General features: G+C 41.6%; 1 long non-coding RNA gene across 1 annotated transcript; it reads left to right on the top strand.

Moving 5' to 3' along the window:
• Window positions 1–990: 990 nt before the first annotated feature.
• On the top strand, window positions 991–19,560 carry LOC115460445. The gene is made up of 3 exons (XR_003940494.1): window positions 991–1,073; window positions 2,641–2,645; window positions 19,549–19,560. It is a non-coding gene; the product is annotated as an uncharacterized LOC115460445 (long non-coding RNA).
• The last annotated feature ends 1,832 nt before the right edge of the window (window positions 19,561–21,392 follow it).

Genomic DNA, 21,392 nt, shown 5'->3' with positions numbered 1-21,392 from the left:
TGGAAAACCTAAAATGCAGAGCTTACAAAAAAAAAAAAGAAAACCTAAGACAATCAAAAATTTACTTTTATGATGGAAAGAAGAGCATTATTTAAATATTTTATAAGACTTCAGTAGATCATAGGAATAAGAAATTTTCCACAGCAAATGAATTTGAAGGAAATATTGAAGAAAATACTTTTTTTTTTTTTGCTAACAGGATGGTGGATGCCAGAGCTGGTATGCAAATATCATGAAAATATTCAAGCATTCTTGGGAGAGAAAATTCTCATTTTTTACTCCCTTGAGGTCAAAGTCAAGGAAATGGTGGTAAGCACACAAAAGTGGAAAAACAACTATGACCTGGGAATTCTGCTGACTATATGGTACAACTCTGCAGAAACCAAATGATCTAATGTTAGCGGGTTGATGGTGGTCGGTCAGGTATTATTAGTAAGGTGATAAGATATAACTAGCAGGCAAATGAAAAAAAGCATGATCTAGTGACAACATAAGCCATAAGAGAACCAGCCCAGTACCAGCAGTTTACAATGTTCCAAAAATCAATTTCAGTTAACAATCAGGACCAGAGAAAGAGAAGAAAAGATGTGTATACCATCTGGTTACAGCATCCCCCCCTCTGCATTAGCTGACCTTATAGAGACCCCTAGTAAGTGGTAGTGATGTAGTATGTGATTCCTTAAAGGAAAGAGGGTGTGTTTAGAGCTCAGCCCTTGGATCCCTTTAGTTTTTGTCTTATGAAGACTCTCGTGGTTTTTTATTTAAGTTTTGTCCAATATGAAGTGAATGTGACAAAACAGAGTTTTTACCAACCCCTCTACTTGTTATTTATTCAAGGAGACGAGCACTAGCTTGAGCCTCATTCTGAAAAGATCAGAAGAAATAAGCCCCACTCAGGAGCTGGACTACAGGAGGAGATACAGGGGCTCATTTTTCAAAGCACTTAGACTTACAAAGTTCTATAGGTTACTAAGGGCCCCTTTTACCAAGCTGCAGCAAAAGGGGGCCTGCACTGGTGTCAGCATGTATTTTTGATGTGCACCGATGCCCTCATTTACTGTAGTAGGTAAAAGGTGGGACTTTTTTCAGGAAATGGCCATGCGTCAATTGAAGCACTTGCCACACGGCCATTTTGGCCAGGAGCACTTACCGCCACCCATTGAGGTGGCAGTAAGGCGCTAACCTGGCGGTAACCGGGCAGCATGCAGCACTGCCTGATTACTGCTGGGTACATACCGGTGCTACAAAAATATTTTTGTAGTGCCGTACATGATGCACACTGGGGGTGGGAACCATAGGAGCCAACTTTTCAAAATTATTAGGGGTGCTAAGCCCAGTGGAAATAATCCTTCCTTGGATACATACAAAGAATATTCTCAATATTGGGGGTGCTCAAGCACCCACAGCACCCACAGAGTTGGCTCCTATGGACTGGGAACTACCACCAGGTTGCTTTGGTAGCCCTGCACTACTTCCTTTTTAGTGAGCAGTAAGCCCACAATGGGCTTACCACTGCTTTGTAAAAGAGGCCCTAAGTAACTTTGTAAGTTTAAGTGCTTTGAAAATACACCTCACAGTGCACTTAATTACTGTTAAATGGAACAATATATGTGGAACTGTATCCCAGGAAGAAAGAGAGAGACAGTGTGGTTGACTCTAGTGGTGTAGCCAAGGGGGGGGGGGGTCTTGGGTTCTTGGTCTCCGGACCCTTCCAAAAATGTGGTGCCCATGGATGGGATGCCCAAGCCTCGCCAGCAGAAGTGATCTGTTGCCCAAGTTGCCTCCTGGGCTGCCTAAGCAGCGAATAAGTCAGTGGCATGTTTCAGCCACAAAAGTTGTCACTCCCGCACATGCTCAGTTCAGTAGCATGAACTGAGCAGCAGCATGAATGCCATCAGTAGCAGCTGAAGCACACCACTGACTTATTCACTGCTCAGGCAGAATGGCAGAGGGTTCAGGCAGTAGACTGCTTTAGCTGGAAGGGCTTAAGTAACCTCCCCATCAAAGGTAGGATTTCATGCTGTTGGGTGTGTTGGGGGGGAGAGATCAGAGGAAATGTGTGGCCCTCCCAGACCACCCTTGCCCCCTCTCACAAATGGACTTCTTCCTACTTCCCTGGTTGACTCAAGAGAATAGGTTTGCCCTAGAACACGGGAGGCCTGCCACCCTAAAAAACTTATTGACAGGATAGAGAAAGAGTATAGAGTATTAAAGAGTTTATCCAAAGTTGTTTAGCCTCAGGATATAAAGACTACCTCAAAGCATTATCCCAAGAGCATTCCAAGCTAGAATCACACCTGTGTAACATGCACCCAAGAACTGCCTTGCTTTTCCACTGTGCCACAGCCACCACAGGGGAGACAATTGGCGGAGAGCAAGTTTTTGTGCCCCTATCTCCATTGCAGCTTATGCAGTTGTACCACTCACGAAGCCCTCAGGACAGCCCTGTGACTAATTCTAAAACAGGTCGCTTAAATTTAAGCACCGTTTTCATGTTTAAATGTACAGAATACTGTCATTCCCATGAGTAAGTGTACAGTTATATTCATAAATGGTGGCAGAGTGATAAGCTCTTCTTTATTTTAGGGGCACAGATAATTGCAAGGAGGCATTCACAGTAAGGGGCCGGGTGTGTCACAGGCATGGTTAACATTTACACAGGCTGCTTTCAGAATACTGTAACTCATGTGTGTAAATGCCAGATTTAGGCATACCCATTTATGCCAGCCATAGATGGTGTAAATGTGTGTGCCTTATTGATTGGTCTTCCAACAAACTACTCGTCACTAGATGGAGTTGCAAAAGTATATTTATTGAAACAACAGCTAGAACCTGACACAGAACTTTGTTTCGGCATAGTAATCTGCCTCTGGGGTCTGCTCGTGTACAATACCAAAACTAGTTATTCTCTAGTAATAAAGTTGTCAAGAAAAGGACAATTCGACATGTCCAGTGCTTTCAACATGGTCAATCATGGAGTACTACTACATATGCTAGAATACTTTGGAGTTGGAGGTAACGTTCTTAACTGGTTCAGAGGATTCCTGACCACAAGATCATACCAAGTAACAACGAACGCGGATATATCAGCCCCATGGACACCTGAATGTGGAGTCCCCCAAGGATCCCCCCCCTCACCAACCCTCTTCAACCTAATGATACCATTAGCCAAGTTACTAGCCAATCAAAACCTCAACCCCTACATATATGCAGATGATGTCACAATCACCAACGAGATCAACCAAAGCCTCCAAATCATGCACTCCTGGGCGGATGCATTCCAGTTGAAACTTAACGCAGAAAAAACACAATGTCTTGTACTTACCTCACAACATAACACAAGCAACTTCACCACCATAACCAAACCAAACTTTTCTCTTCCCATCTCAAATAATCTGAAAATTCTTGTAGTTACCATTGATCGAAACCTCATACTCGAAACCCACGTGAAGAACACAACGAAAAAGATATTCCACTCCATGTGGAAACTCAAAAGAGTAAAACCTTTCTTCCCGAGATCCATCTTCCGTAACCTGGTACAGTCAATGGTACTAAGTCACCTGGACTATTGCAACGCACTGTACGCTGGCTGCAAAGAACAGACTATCAAGAAACTCCAAACAGCCCAAAATACCGCCGCGAGACTCATATTTGGAAAAACAAAATATGAAAGTGCAAAACCCCTAAGAGAGAAACTTCACTGGCTCCCACTTAAGGAACGTATTGCGTTCAAGATCTGCACGATTGTACACAAAATCATCCACGGAGACGCCCCAACCTACATGCTAGACCTCGTGGGCCTGCCTCCCAGAAATGCCAAAAGATCATCCCGCAAATGTCTTAATCTACACTTCCTCAGCAGTAAAGGACTAAAATATAAGCTAATACATGCAACTACCTTCTCTTATATGAGCATGCAGCTGTGGAATGCACTACCAACTGACTTGAAAACAATCAACGAAATAACTAACTTTTGTAAATCTCTGAAAACTTATCTCTTCAACAAGGCCTACAAAGAGAACCCATAGCTTAACTATATCATCTTGCCAATCCACTCCAGTTCTGAAAGTCATCTTTCTATAACTATCTGTTTAGATCTTTTTTCTAATCCTTAATCTTTTTGCAATACCAATTGTATCTGATATCCTGGAATGACGATGTCATAACAGGTCTCTGTAAGCCACATTGAGCCTGCAAATAGGTGGGAAAATGTGGGATACAAATGCAATAAATAAATAAAATAATGCACCCAATCAATCGCAGGAACAATAGTTTTTTGATGAATGCTTCTTAGCACTGTTGAGCAGGAAAGACATTCTTTGCTGTTTCTCATGAAAGCCAAAAAATATATACTTTTGTGATTCCATCTAGTGTCAAGTTCAGGTTTTATTGAAAATCGACATAGCGCCCATCAAACATGTCTTCTAGGTGGTTTACAATATAAGAATCAAAGAAACATAATCAGGTCATCAAAGAAGAAAAGAGCAGAAAAGACATAACTTGTCGTTACTGCACTATTTTCTTTTTATCAGACTTCCATCATTGGGCACAAAGGTGGAGGGCTATGGGGGGTAGGCTTGGTGGAAAAAAATGGGTTTTAAAGCAGGATTTAAACCTAGCAAAGGACTCTTCAAACCACAAAATAGAGGGGAGAGTGTTCCATATGGTAGGACCTATGACACTAAAAATTCAAGAGTTGAAAAAGTTACTAGTTACAGCATGGAGGGAAAGAACCACAACATTATTAGCCCTTGAGGAGCAGAGTGTCCTGGCTGGGATATAGGATTTAACTATTTTAAGTATTATTGTAAGCCATATTGAACTCTAACTTGTTTGGGATAATGTGGGATATAAATGTCACAAATAAATAAATAAAGCAGGCAGAAAAGATAAAGAGGAACTCCAGAATGGAAGACTTTATGTAATAAGCATATCATTTGTATGTGATGCTATAAGGAATAGGTAACCAGTGTTCCACTTTCTTGAGTGGGGTAACATGATCAAAACGTTCAGATCCTGTGATAAATTTCACTGCTGCGTGTTGAACTATTTGCAGACGAGTGATTTTTGGTTTTGGAAGACCAATCGATAACCCTACTCCATTCTACTCCTGCTGTGGCAATTGTAGTGGCTTGTTTGTTCCTCCACTTCAGTGGTTATTCTTTTAAAAAGGTGTGTGCCTACATTTAGGTGTGCCAGTTAATGCTAGCATTCACCATTTGCTATCCTAGTAAAGAAACTCCAATACTCCTGTGCCAAGAACTGGAATGTTCTGCCGAAATACTTAAATATGCAAAATGACCATCAACTGTTCAAGAGGCTGCTGAAAACCCACCTATTTGGACTGGTCTACTCCCCCCACACCCTTACTGATCAATAGTCCCACTTACTTACCCCTGCAGCCCCCTTGCCCCCTTCCCCTTCCTTGCCTATCCCTTGTCTCTTACCATTTTCTCTTATTGTATTGTCACTTTTTTTTAATTTAGTTAGTTTTCCTATGTTAGCCACATTGTGCCTGTGTGCGTGGGAAAATGTGGGCTAGAAATGTACTATAAATAAATTAATTAATTAATAAATTAAATAAATATAATTTCTACATAGCTACTTTACTGATTATCTATTAACTAATTTAATTTTTATGGACTAATAGTCCACTCCCCTTTATAGGAGCCATCCTGTGTTGAAAAGTCCTCCATGACATCAGAAATAGAGCTAGGCTTCTGCAATTCATCTTTCTAGTGAAACATGGTACAACACATTTCCCATCTAACTGATTGGAGTGAGCCACATGGGAAGGCTGCAAGTATGCTGAATATCAGCATGTTTAGTGGTCACTTTGAACAATGTGGAGAGAAGGGGGCAGAAGGGCCTCATTAACACACATGAATCAATTCCAGGCATCTGTCTCCAGCAGGCCTGGGGCAAAGATAGATTGAGAACCAAAAGCAGTCAAAAGGGAAATCCTGCCTTTCATTACAAAATGCTTTAATGCGGCTTCTATTGTGCAGCTAATGAACCTTTCATTTAAACTCAGTTGAGTTTTGCCTTTGCAGGTAATTCAGTTTTTCCAAGGTTTAAGAAAGTTGTCTGTGGCTGCAGACATCAAAGTGTATTTTCAAAGCACTTAGAATTACGAAGTTACGTGGAGGCGTATTTTCAAAGCACTTAGATCTACTAAGTTGCAAAGAGGAGCATTTCTGATATGATGACTAAGTTGAACTTTGGACTTTTTGTGCTAAACATGCTAAATCTTAATAGGAAATATGGTCATTTTCGAAACAGCAAAATGTCTGTTTGGGGGGGGGGGGCACATAAGATATTTTCATGCTCTATGCATTTATCTTTTTGGACCATTTTCGAAAACAAATGTCCAACAGAAAAATCAAGCCATTGGGATGTAGGAGGAGCCAGCATTCTTAGTGGACTGGCCATACAAACATCCTAGGAGAGCAATGGCCATCCCAGGGAGCACTGCAGTGGACTTTATATAAAAGATCCCAGGTACACATCTCAGGATTACCCCCTTGTACTGTATGCTAAGTCCTCCAAAACCCACTAAAAACTTACTGTGCCCAACTACACACCATTACAGGAGAATTCATGGGTGAAGAAGTCACCTATATGTGGGAAACAGTAGGTTCTGATGAGGTTTGGGAGGACTCACACTTTCCAACACAAGTGTAACAACAGGTAGAGTGGGATATGGGTCTGGTTCCTCCTCTCTATAGTGCACTCCACTGACCACTAAACTACCTTAGGTACCTGCATGCTACTCTAATAGACCTGGCTATAACATCTGACTGTCATGGAGGCTGGTAAGTAATATCTTTAATAACATCTTTGGGGGGTGGGAGGGGGTCAGTGACTACTGGGGGAGTAAGGGGGTCATCCCTGATTCCCTCCAGTAGCCATCTGGTCATTATGGCACCTTTTTGTGCCTTATTCATTCTAAAAACAGGTCTAGACCAAAATGTTGAGTTTTAGGTCTAGACATTCTCATTTTGTTCCATTATGACTGTAAAACATCTAAGTGTTAGGAATGCCCTAAGAGATGCCCACCCCCAACACATGCCTCTCATGATTTGAATGCACTGCAGGACAAATTGTATAGATAACATCTGCAAAACAGATTTTGAAAATATCAATTTGGATGTTTTGAAAATAAATTCTGGATGTTTTTCTCTTTCAAAAATAATCCCTATGGAGGGGCATAATCGAACGAAAACGTCTATCTCATGGGCGTTTATCTCCGAGAACGGGTCGTGAAGGGGCGGACCGAACCGTATTTTCGCAAAAAAATAGACGTCCATATTTTATTTGACAATGTGTGAGCTGGGCGTTTTTGTTTTCAGCGATAATGGAAAATGAAAGCGCCCAGCTCAAAAACGAATAAATCCAAGGTATTTGTTCGTGGGAGGGGCCAGGATTCGTAGTGCACTGGTCCCCCTGACATGCCAGGACACCAACCGGCACCCTAGGGGGCACTGCAGTGGACTTCAAAAATTGCTCCCAGGTGCATACCTCCCTTACCTTGTGTGCTGAGCCTCCCAATTCCCCCCCAAAACCCACGTCCCCACAACTGTACACCACTACCATAGCCCTTAGAATGAAAGGGGGCACCTACATGTGGGTACAGTGGGTTTTGGGGGGAGGTTAGAGGGCTCCCATTTACCACCACAAGTGTAACAGGTAGGGGGGGATGGGCCTGGGTCCGCCTGCCTGAAGTGCACTGCACCCATTAAAAACTGTTCCAGAGACCTGCATACTGCTGTGATGGAGCTGGGTATAACATTTGAGGCTGGCAAAAAAATGATTTTAAATTTTCTTTGGGTGGGAGGGGTGTGGTGACCACTGGGGGAGTAAGGGAAGGTCATCCCTGATTCCCTCCGGTGGTCATCTGTCAGTTCGGGCACTTTTTGGAGGCTTGGTCCTAAAAATAAATGGACCAAGTGAAGCCGGCCAAATGCTCATCAGAGCCCGTGTAACAGGCCACATTAACCCCCTGCCCAGACTATACCCGGGGTTAAAGTGGGCCTAGTCCAGAGTATACCCTGGGGGGATAAACTGGCCTAAAGGCCAGACTATATCCCCTAGGCCAGAATATACCCCAGAGTTTACTCTGGCCTAGGCCACAATATACCCCGGAGTTTACTCTGGCCTAGGCCAGAATATACCCCTCCAGGGCAGAATAGAATATACCCCTCCAGGCAGAAATACACTATCTATGCCCAGGGGATAACGTAGCCTAGGCCAGAATATACCCCCCCCCCCCCCAGGGAAGAATATACCCATTTTTGCCTTGGGGTATATCCTGCCATAGGGGGTACAGCCTAGGCCAGTATATTACCTAGTAACATAATGTTTAATTTAAATTTGACTGTTCATAATATGTCATAACGTCCTAAAACTTCATCTTCTAAGACTAGAGCTCCTCACCTTAATATAAACATTCAAAGTTAAACACTGATAACAACATCAAAATGACCCCCCCCCCCCCCCCCCCCCCCCCCCCCCAGGGAAGAATATACCTATTTTTGCCTTGGGGTATATCCTGCCCTAGGGGGTACAGCCTAGGCCATGTATACCTAGTAACATAATGTTTAATTAATTTGACTGTTCATAATATGTCATAACGTCCTGAAACTTCATCTTCTAAGACTAGGAGCTCCTCACTTTAATATAAACGTTCAAAGTTAAACACTGATAACAACATCAAAATGATCATGCTGTTTTCAAGATAAAGTATGTGTTCTGTTGTTGACTGCAGATTGAAACTTGCGGGATAGGTCAACCAATCCATGGAGTCACCAACTTTGTGTGGATGACAATGTCACAACTCAGCAGATTTGCTGTGGCCATGGTCTCTGCATCAGTTGCCCCATACTCCATCACGGGAGATGCCAGAGATGTTCACATATTCATTCACCTTTTGGTTCAAGTAGTCCTGTAGTTTTCTTCTCAAGTCATTTTTCATGTGGTGGATGACTTTCTTTCTGAGCAGGGAGTGGTTGTCCTCTGTTCCTGTCAGAAAGTAGCTGATGGCCCGGAAGTAGCAGTTGCCATCACCTTTGGTTTTATATGTACGCCGTGGTTGTCCAAGGTCCCTTGTGCATCCTTACCAAATGTAAGGCCAAGAGTTGTGCTAAGATACTTTCTTATGAACTTGGTAGTGGGTTGAAAGTCTTGGTTTGCTTATGTTTCTGTGCAGCAGAGTCACTGAGACAATCATCAGAGGACTGAGGTGGTGGAGTAGTCTCTTCATCCTGGTAAATCTTAAGGTTGCTGGCATGGTAGGTGTTCTTTCAGTATCCTTGCCGTCTTATGTTCTTAAGTTTTACTCGTCCCTTGGTCAAGGATTCCACAACAAAGTAGGGTCCAATCCAGCGTGGTTCCATCTTTGAACCCATGCGATGAATACGTTGCTTATTCTTGATGTAAACAATGGTTCCAGCAGTGATTTCTTTTTGGCTGTTGTGTCGATGGTCAAAGGCACACTTCTGGTGTTCCTGGTCAGAGTGAATGTTGGTACTGACAGTTGAGCAGAGCTTTTTATGAATGGTTGTCAGTGTATTTAGCACATCAGGGTTGGTATCATCTGAAAGGGCATGGTGTCCATAGTGTCATATTCTGAGGGATTGAGGTCCATAGGAAGCTGGCCTTCCATCCATACATGACCTCAATGGAGTGCACTTGGTTGAGGCATGCACAGATGTGTGATAGGCAAACAAACACCAGGGATGAACTGGTCCCAGTTGTTTCCTGTTCATTGACAAGCTTACTGAGAGATTCCTTGAGTGTTCGATTGTCACGTTCCCGCTGGCCATTTGTTTGTGGGTGGTAGGCAGATGAAATGCGGTGATCTGTTGAAAATGCTCCATCAGGTTGTCGATAATCGAGTTCACAAACTCTCGTCCCTGGTCACTTATGACAGTGTCCATACAGCCAAGGCGGCAAATAACAGAGTACAAAAAATTTGCTACTGGACTTGGCACTCTTATCTGGAACAGCTGTAGCTTCAGTCCACTTTGAGAAATGACCAGTGGCAGCAACGTATATTTGTTGCCATCGATGTTTCCTGAGAGGGACCCATCATATCAATCCCGACTAAGCTCCATACTTTTCCAGCACTGGTAACTGTTGAGTGGTGGAGCCTCCTTGCTGATTTGGGATTTGTAACAAACATTTTTGACAGGCTTTGACATGTTGGTGAATGTTGTTCTTCATTCCCTTCCAGTAATAACGTACAGGAGATTTTGGCTAATGTTTTATCTCTGCCAAATGGCCACCAGAAATTGGGTTGTCATGACAGGGCCTTAAGGATATTTGGCAGTTGTCTTTTAGTTAGAACCTCCTTTTCCCCATGGAAAAGAATCCCTCTGTCCTGCTCGATATGGCTTAGCTGTTTGTCTGAACTGGGTCTTGGCATTTAGGACGTTATCTGGAGGTAGATTATAGATCCACAGGGGGTACTTTTGTTGTGCTGCAGTGTAGAATGTCAAAAGTTGGTTATACAGTTGGTCTTCCATGGTTGTCAACAATGGTAAAGTAAAGAGTTTGGTGTTAGAAGAAACAGCATGTGTGTATGAGGATGATAAAAAGAGATCTGCACTTTTCAACCAATTAGAGACAGGGTGAGAAAACCAGGGAAGTGACAACAGAGGAAGCAGCTTCTCAACCAATCAGAGATAGGCTGAGAAAGTGTTAGAGGAAGCAACCAATCATAGACAGGCTGAGAAAGTGTTAGAGGAAACAGCACAGATGGTATATTCTGGCCTGGAGGGGTATATTCTGGCCTAGGCTACTTTTATTATATTATGAACAGTCAAATTTGTTGAACATTATGTTACAATTGCATTATATTGTTTTAGAGGGAGTATGAATTGGCCTAGCCCCCAATTTATATTCCCGGGGTATAATCTGGCCTGAGGGGGTATAAAGTGGCCTAGGCCAGAGTATACCCCGGGGTTAAACTGGTCTAGGCTAGAATATACCCGGGGTATACTCTGGCCTAGGCCACTTTAACCCCGGGTATAGTCTGGGCGGGGGGTATACTCTGGCCTGTTACACCAGCCTTCTTTTTTCCATTATCGGCCGAAGCTGGACATCTTGTAACCACGCCCCGTCCCGCCTTCCATACCCTGCAGAGACGCCCCCTTTAACTTTGGCCGGCCCTGTGATGGAAAGCAGTTAGAGCGGCCAAAATCGGCTTTCCATTATACAGATTTGGCCGGGTTTGACCAGTTTTTATCCAAAATTCTCTGGGGTCAAATAATCTTTCAAATGTCTGATAAGTTTAAGCTTTGAAAAAAATCAAACCAATGACCTTAAGTACATGAGATTGCATGTTCAAGGCTGGATCAACAATCACACCCAGTGAGCGAATGGAATCTGGCCCTCTGTGTGTAACTGGATTTTCAGCCTGCATCTGCTTCACTCTACCCGGGTAGAGTGAAGCAGATGCAGGCTGAAAATCCTTGGTTTGTATCTTTCATTCCATGAGAATTCTGGAGGCACATATGTATACGTCAATTTGAAGACCCCTGAGGAAGGCCGGTTGGCCGAAACACGGACTGTGTAGGGTCCTAATAAAACTTTTTTTGGTGCTCTTACTGTTTGCAATTTGTATCTGGTCTATCTTGGTTATCTTCCATTCTCTTTGTTGTTTCTTGCAATGTGATCACACCACTTGCAGCCTTCTATCAGTCATTCTGCAATATTCTGAATTAGTTGAGCTGATACAAACCCTTTTCGGTTTGACCAGTATACAGGGCTTTGTCGTAGTCTCGTCACGATGCAGGGACCACTGTGATCAGACTTGTCTTTTCAATATATGGAGAGAGATCTCGTAGTTGCTGCAGATGATAGAGACAATTTTAAAGGTTGTTTGAATTTGGTTCCAACAGTATTCCAAGATTCCTGACCTGTGATTTTAGGGAGGAGTTCATACTTCCCAAAAGGTATTTTGAAGTCAGGTATTTGTCCGCATGTGTTAGGTATCCAAAGAATCTCTGTTTTGCTTGGGTTCAGGCAGAGTTTGTTGTTTTATGAGGTGCATAATGGACTCAAAGTTAAACAAAAAAGATGTCCATGAATGCCCCATACCAAGTTTTTATTCTAATTCCTCATATATTATTTTAGTTTCCAGCATGCATTTCAAGTAAAAGGCCATTCCATTGCTGACTTCGGTTTAATATCTATTCAAATGTAAAACTATCTGCATCATTCTGGGGTCAATGTTGCTATTCTTTCCACTGGCAACATTGGGCTATGACATGTTATTTTACCACTAACTCATACTGTTTTAGCACAGAATCATTTATGCAATGAGATCTAGTTACTAATAACTGGGGTGGCAGTAAAATAACATCTATACAGTAGCTTGTGTTCGTAATATCCCCCCCCCCCCCCTTAATTCGATATTAACATTTCTAAGTAGTTTAGTCACTAATTTCAGATTATTAAGCTAAATAAATATTTAAATGACATGGGTGTTATATTGGAAATTGTTCTGCAGTGCTCAGCACCTCTTTTCACTCTGGCATGTTTAACTAAGTGCTACTTACTATCAAATTAGCAATGCAAAGAAGATGTTGCTTTGCATGAAATCCATTCAGAAAGTCTCCATAAATTACCTAGGCCTTTCTAGGACTGATGTGCTGTCAGAAACTGAATTAGAATTCAAATATAATGTAATAGGATTTTACTATTATTATGGTTGTTTTTAAATTGTAATTATGGGTTGTTTTAATTTCTAGCAGGCTACAGATTAACTCCTGACTTCCACAAATATAACTGGCATGTTTATTCTAATCCAGTTTGTATATCTATGAGCACAGTTTCCCTCAAAACCTACCAGGCGATATTCAAAATGATTAAAGCAGGCAGGGGCAAACTAGGCATGAGAAATGCTTGTATCTGTCATAAAGTATTTGCAATGTTAGCAATGCTGCACTATGGAACCAAAATTTGGTGCTTGCTTTGTGTTTGAAGTCTCCGGTTGAACCTGTGGATATCGTGTCTCTAAAGTTTCAAACCTGAAAGGTACTCTTCCTAGGAGATGTGAACTTCAGACTTTGATAACATATGAACCTTACATGCATTCCATCATCACAAGGTTTTTTTTTCTATACATCCTAAGTGCTTGTCTACAGTGGTGACACCTTTTCGCTTAAATGAGAAAATAGTGCTTCCTGATTTCTATCCGACGTCTCATTCAAATCCCTGTGAGAAAGTCCTCCAATTTTAGACTATAAATGGACTCTTGCTTGCTACTTGACAAAACTAAATAGTTTAGAAAATCAACTCAATCCAACAAGACAGGGTAAAGGTGGATTCAAGATGGCAGCATGCACCTGGTGAGTTCTGGTGCTCTTGTTTGTTTGCTCCGTTTCTGTTTTCCTTTGTTTTCGCAGAGGTTTGCCCACAATGCCGAATACTAAGAGGAAGGGAACAGTGAGGCCAGTTTCCCCACCGGCATGCACTTCATTCCCCAGTACAGTAACAACACATGGAATGCTATCTAGCTGGGCTACAGCATATGTTTATGGGGTAGAGAGTCTATTGTCAAGTCTGGTGAAGGAGCACCAGCTTCCTTGGGGCATGATGTCAGCTTGCATCCCCCAGTATCTAATCTTCTGCTGTGTCTGGCAGTGGCAGCCGCATTGTTTGAGGAATTGCAGATGCTGTTGGTATCGACACTCGGCTGGTGAGTTGGCGAGAGTACAAAATAGCTGGATTAGCAGTGGTGGAATCTGCAACTCCCATGTTGATTTCTTTGGATAATATATGGAAGACTTTCCCACGCAAAGAGGTTACCTCGTTGGAAGTCTTCTTGAAAACTTTAGAGAAATTTTCCAAAGGTAGAATGAAGAAAGTGAAGGGAAGCCTTTGGGTCTGTTGAAGAAAGCATGGAGGAGGCCTGGGGGCTAGAGGAGACTGTGGAGGGAGGCCTGGGAGCTAGAAGAGAAAGCAGAAGAAGATAGCATAGGGAAAGCCCTTGGGGCTAAAAGAAAGAGTTGAGGAGAATCAATGGGGCTGAAGGAGGAGAACATGAGGGGATATATGAGAGCTTGAGAAGAAGGCAGTCACTAAGTCCCATCCCATGCCCATCCTTTTTCCGTGAATACTTTTCCCTTTGTCACATCCACATTCTCCTCACCTGCTTTCTCTCTTCAAGGCAGATCCATTATTCAGGTTGAGATTCCTTTCTTTACCCCACCTTAACCATGGTTCTTAAGATTGTTTCCTCTTTAATGCCTTTTTGTCTTACAAGATCCCTAGTCAGCTCATCTTTCAAGCATTTGGCATGTCATCTACTGCCATTTTTCTTCCCATTATACAATCCAGTCTTACCATGGGTCATGTGGTTTGAAAGCATATTCCGGTAACCTCTATTTTGAAACGCTACATTTACAACTTCAGAACCCAGCAAGTTCATACCAATTTTCTATTTAACTTTTTATCCAAAATATTAGAAATAAATTCATCTTACAAACAATTTGTGTGTATCCGACAAGACCTTTGATTTCCCATCCTTATCAGGTGAGTTTTTATGCTGGTCCCAGTACTGAGGACCCTCCTAACTGCTATGTATATTGCAATAAGGTCTACACAGAATCAGCAGTCAGTGGTACTCATTGTTTTATTAGAATTCTCTTCAGCATTTGACTTGGTGGATCATCATCCAACAACAACTTCTTCTGCGTCTTACTATTTCCAGCATTGTGTAGCATTGTGTTATCCTGGTTTGAATCCTATCGCTGGCCACTTCTTCCAGATTCAGCATAGTCAAGCTGCTTCTACATCCTACCCCATTAGTTGTGGTGACCCGCCAGGGCTCTATTTTAGCACCTGTTCAATATTTTCTTGTCACCATTAATTTTACTAGTCTTATTCTCACACTGATGGCATTCAGATCCTTTATACGCTTCCTTTTCATCCGCTGAGTCAACACCACTTAATGATTGCCATCAGGCTGTTTTCCTCATGGTTGGAAAATAATCTCCTGTTCTTTTTCAATATGTATGAAGCTATTCACTTTCTAGGTGCTAGTACTGTATTTTCTCTCCCATCCTTGACTGGCAATCATTCTGTCCCCCTCCATGATTCTGTATGTATTTTCAGTGTCTAATTTGATACCAGACTTTTTCAAATCCTCAGACAGATACAGTGTCCAGTCTAGATTCTTTGTTCTTTATCACACTTGTTCAGTAAACATGTCCTGTCCCAGTCACTTTTTCCCACCCTGAACAATCTTTTCACGCTTAGATTATTGTAACTCAATTTACTGCAGTCTTTCCCCAATCACTGAAACATCTTGTATGTATTGTGTAGTTTTCACTCTGCCCTTAACCAAATAGTGCAAAGTGGATTACAAACCTAAGAAACTTCCAGTCAAAAGGAATTTACATAAAATAATCTTTACAATTCAATGAAGATTTCAATGCCAATGGATCAAGATTTGTGGTTTAAAACAGATACATCTAAGTACCTTACAAAAAGAAAAATAAGGTATAATAAGGTGAACTTCAACTGTTAAATCCTAAGCAATATAATTACTTCATGAAGCTAGGTGCTTGGACCCATGTCGGGCAACTCTATATCAGAACACTTGGATACCCATTTTAGCTCAAATTAAATACAAAGTTATCATGCTGGTATGTAAAGGTTTAGCCCCCCCAAGTTCCTGACTATTTGGCCAGTCATCTTATTTTCTTTTTTTCCATCTCATACTCTACATTCTTCACAGCAGTCACTTTTTTCCTTGACCCCCTCTATCAAGGCTTCACCTGGAAATCTCTTGTGACTCTGCTTTCTCCTATCTCAGGAACTCTCTTCCACTGACATCAGACTTGAATGAGCTCTTCCTACATTTAATAATAATAATAATAATAATAATAATTTTAAAAAATACATCCTGAGTTTTCCATGTCACTTTTGTTCCTCAGATCCTCTTTCTCCTCCTCCTTTCTCTCCCTTCTATTTTCTCCATTCTCTTCCTTTTATTCTTTTTCTCCATCTCCTTACCTTTACTTTCCTTAGCTGAATGCTCTTCTTTTCTATTTTGCAAACACTTGCCAACACAATCAATGTATTGAGTGGTATATCAAGTCATTCTAATAAATAAATAAATATGCATGAGGGAATGGAAGTCACATTGCATAAAGGATGGACATAGCTACATGTTACCTAGTACCAGGAAGGAGATTTAAGGCCAGCTCTAGATTTCTAATAACCCTATCCAGATGCATTATGGGATCTGCAGTACTAATTTTATTGGGGTAAGGGAACTGAACCTTTTTTTTTCTCTGGTGGAGCAGTATGATACACATCCAGGTCTTCTCCACTGTCACAATTTCAATTTTTCTACACCAGTGGGGAGTGAGATCCTCCAACAGATCCTCTTCACTCCCACTGCCACCTCTTTAATTTTTTTACACTATCAGGTGAGAGGGATCTTCTACTTACTCCCTTCCCAGGTATAAAAAAAACTTATGGGCCCTTTTACAGAGCGATAGCAAGCCCAACACGGGCTTACCGCTTACTGTTCCGGGACTACCTCCGGCCCAACAAGGCCACTGGCAGTAGTCCCGCCCTGAGCATGCGCCATTAACTGAAAATGGCTTGAGCAGCAGTAACCTGGCAGTAATCGGGCATCGCTGGGTTAGTGTGGGGGCCCTTATTGCCACCTCAGTGGGCGGTGGTAAGGGCTCACCGCCACATAGCCATATGTGTCTAGGGGCTTTTTATCCGCTGTGGTTAAAAGGGCCCTTGCATGTGGGAAAAATGGCCCCCGCCGCTTGGTAAGGGCCCTTTTTCCCACAGCTTGGTAAAAGGACCCCTTAGGGCCCTGTTTACTAAGCCACACTGTAGGTACACTAACATTTTAGCATTCACTAATGCTTGAGACACCCATAAATTTCTATGGATGTCTCTAACGTTTGCGTGCGCTAATTTTTAGCATGTGCTAAAAAGTTAGTGCACCTGCAGCGCAACTTAGTAAACAGGGCCCCTAGATTGTGAACCCACTGAGGACAGTGAAAATACCTACATATAACAAACATAAAACACTTTGGTTGTTCCACAGAAAGGTGGTATATCAAATCCCCAACCTTTTACCCTATTCAATTTCCTCTTCACCATCTTTAACTGTTTGCCACTTGAAATCTTTCATCACTGGTGAACAAACTTATTTTGTTTCCATGGTCCATGGTCAACGTTTCATTTAAATATTGGCTGCAGCATTTAAAATTAAACGAAAAATTAGTACCAGTTGGTATCCAGATATTGCTGCAGCCACTGAATATTCAGGTATAAAGGTGGCCACTGGTGTTATCTGGGTACCAGTAACATTCAGACCTGGTACCCAGTTAACTATCTGGCCAAGTTAGGATAAATTCTGGCTCTGCCCCACATCCGAGCACTATCTGGATAGCTCCAGAGTCTTTAGTAATGATTTTCAGTGCCATTACCTGAATAATGCCACTGAAAATTCAGTTATGGGCCCAGTCATCCAGATAAATCCATTTGAATATCAGACAGGATATGTACTGGTGGATGGATAGATGGACAGGCTTTCACCAACAGGTGCTATTGCTGAAGTGAAATGTGCCTAAAAGCACTGCACTTCACACTGCTTCTGACTGAACAAATACAGTAGAATTTCGTTATAAGGGACTTTTGGCTATAAAAATCATCCCTTATATTCAAACTGTACATTAATAGTCTTGTTTACTCAATCACAGTTCACAACCTACACTTATTAACAAAAAATGTACAGTATATGTAAATGCAAAGAAGTTTAACAACATATTTCACTTAAAATATTCGATAGAAATGTTTCAGACAGTTCACTCATAGCGCAACCACGTCTATTTTCTCAGCCGGGACTAAAAATTTAGTCCACCATTTCCAGGCAATTCTAGTACCGAGCAGTAGTTTGGTACAAGTATTTCTGTTATAGCAAACCATGTGCTCTCACGGATGTGGTTGTATATCTCAGTGTATGTGGAGCTAGGATTAACGGTACCTTATACTATCTATTCTTGACAGATTTCTTTACCTCATGAATATCCTTTTTAAAGGCCATTAGATGACTGTAAAAAGCCAATTTAAAATAAAAGCATTAGAGATTTTATTTAGAGAATTTTTGTCCTTATCTCTCAAAGGGGCCCTTTTGCTAAGCGCATAAGCATCTATGCGCCCAACATGTACCAGTTTGGAGTTACCACCTGGCTACCATGTGGCTCTTGTGGTAATTTCATTTTTGGCATGCGTCTGATACATATGTCCAAAAATAATTTGTATTTTCTGGCATGCGTCCACTACACACGCCAAGCGGCATTTGACGCACATAGGTCATTACCACATGGTTAACGCGTGAGACTTTACCACTAAGTCAATGTTTGGAGGTAAGGTCTGACCCAAAATGGACATATGCCAATTTTTGCCGCACTTCCATTTTTGACAAAAATGTTTAAAAAGTCATTTTTGCAGGCGCGCTGAAAAATGGATCTGTGTGCACCCAAAACATGCGCCAACACTACCACAGGCTATTTTTCAGTGCACCTTAGTAAAAGGACCTCCAAGTTTGAGATGTGGAGGGTCATAATCGAATGGGGCGCACAAGTTTTCCTGAGGACATCCTCGCAGAAGTCCACGCGAAGGGCAGGGAAACCCATATTTTCGAAACAAGGTGGGTGGCCATCTTTTGTTTCGATAATACGGTCGAACTTAGAGATGGTCGTCCCCGATTTTCGCTAATGGAAACCGAGGATGCCCATCTCAGAAACAACCAAATCCAAGCCATTTGGTCATGGGAGGAGCCAGCATTCATAGTATGCTGGTCCCCCTGACATGCCAGGACACCAACCTTGTGTGCTGAGCCCCCCAAAACCACTCACCACAACTGCACACCACTACCATAGCCCTGAGGGATGAAGGGAGGCACCTAGATGTGAGTACAGTGGGTTTCTGGTCGGTTTTGGAGGGTTCACATTTACCACCACAAGTATAACAGGTAGGGGGGATGGGCCTGGGTCCACCTGCCTGAAGTGCACTGCAGTACCCACTAAAACTGCTCCAGGGACCTGCATACTGCTGTCATGGAGCTGGGTATGATATTTGAGGCTGGCATAGAGGCTGGAAAAATATTTTAAAAAATCTTTTAGGGTGGGAGGGGTTAGTGACCACTGGGGGAGTAAGGGGAGGTCATCCCAATTCCCTCCGTGATCATCTGGTCATTTAGGCACATTTTTGTGGCTTGGTCGTAAAAAAAAAGGACCAAGTAAAGTTGTCCAATTGTTCATCAGGGACCCTTCTTTTTTCCATTATCGGTCGAGCACGCTCATGTGTTAAGCACCCTAGTCCCGCCTTTGCTACGCTGCCGACACCCCCGTGAACTTTGGTCGTCCCCGCGATGGAAAGCAGTTGAGGACGCCCAAAATCGACTTTCAATTATGCCGATTTGGGCGACCCTTGAGAAGGACGCCCATCTCCCGATTTGTGTCGAAAGAGGGCGCCCTTCTCTTTCGAAAATAAGCCTGATAGTTTCCCATTTCTATTTTGTTTAGTCACTAGTTCCATCAGTAAGAGAATTTATATTTATTCACATTTTTATTTTGGGCAGAATAATTGAAGGAGCAGAGATATGATTGAATGCAGTTAATTTTTTTTCTATATTAATTGGCATTTGAAGGTAAATGTGGTTTTAAAAAATACCTTCTGCAAGTTGTCCTTGTTATTATTTTCAGCATTTTCTGTGAAATATCTGGAAAAGGTTTTGCTCCACAGAAAGGACTGTTGGTGATATAAGCAACCTGCTGTGTACAGTGTAACCTTTAAAAAAAACACCTTTTGGTTTCGCTCATTTCTGATTTCATTTGTCAATTTAAATCTCTGCGGGGATATTGCTTTTAATGAGCTAAAATAGCCGTGCCTCTTTAATAGCTAAATGACTAAAGCAGCTCCTTCAGCCTTCCGGACATGTGGCAATGCAAATTTTCAATATGGGTTTGCCACCATATTGATGGCATTTGACTCTGGAGAATTTCAAAACCTCTGTGTGACCTTGCAATCTATAAACCCCAAAACAACGTCACATCTCCCAGAGCAACCAAATAAAGAATAACATAAAGAAGATTTTCCTCTCTATCCTTGGGATGTACTGGGCAAGATGCAAATAATGGACAATTAAACACTGAAATGTAAAGGAAACAAAGAGCTTTATCACAGAAACTGATGAGTTTTGTCTTTAACTTTCAAAATTCAAATATAATAATGTAATTTATATGAGTAATACCTTTCTGCTAGTAAAAACCAAATCTCAATGTAGCTAGAGTCAAAAGAGAGCATATGTACAAATATAACAATCTTTAAATACTATACATAGCAAATTACAAATATACCTTATCAGAACAGTGAATGTTCAATTTATGATACTATAATGTTATGCTAAATCAACATTAAACAAATATTAAACTAAAATACATTACAATAAAAAAATCCCAAATTGGCTCCAAAATAATATAAAAATCTTCTACCATATTCTCTTTCACCCATTGGCTTATAATACTCTGATAAATTTATATTTTATATTTATATTGTATTTGTTATCCACCGACTGGGCAAACGCCTCTGACGGTACTATGTAAGCCACATTGAGCCTGCAAATATGTGGGATGTGGGGTACAAATGCAACAAACAAATAAATAAAATTAAAACCACTGAATTTTATTTTAGTTGTATCCCACCCATCAAAATTCTCGAGTAGGTTACAGGTCAATATTCAACATAAGATAAATGACAAACTTCAATAAACAGAGGGCCTTTTTTTACTAAACCATATTAGCAATTCCCAGCGCGGCAAGTGAGAGAAAGCCCAAAGGAATTGAATGGGCTTCCTCTCATTTGTCACATGGGAATCACTAGAATATTAAAAAAGCCTATAATTAAAAAATACTGCATTATAGAATCATTTAGCGAGGTCATAAGCCTCCCTGATTTAAAAAAAAAGTTGAATTGGTATAAAAGCTAATTTGTGAATGGCAGTGATTGATTTTCTTTCTCACACTGTTTCTGGAGACAAAGCAGAAGCATGCAGAGGTGAGGCTGAAAGGCTGCCTTACAGACAGCACAGAAAGCAGCAGGGACAAAGCAAGAAAGAAGGCAGCATGTAATGTGCAACTGTACTTTCTATGGGGGACATCTCTTCAACTTCAGAATAAACCTCAGGGAATGCATGCATACATGAAACCCCTTCTGGCAAGCATAAATGATAAGACATTGGAGAGACTTTTACCTGGTCTAGGTAGCCAGGGATAAAGAAAGGCAATGAGAAGAACCCTGGATACAACAATTAGAGTAAGCTGCATGCACAAATAATTCCAAGGCAC

This window comes from Microcaecilia unicolor, chromosome 1, assembly GCF_901765095.1.
Source record: "Microcaecilia unicolor chromosome 1, aMicUni1.1, whole genome shotgun sequence".
Classification (NCBI taxonomy): Eukaryota; Metazoa; Chordata; class Amphibia; order Gymnophiona; family Siphonopidae; genus Microcaecilia; species Microcaecilia unicolor.
Note: the sequence above shows the minus strand (reverse complement) of the source record. Positions and strands in the feature narration are given on the sequence as shown.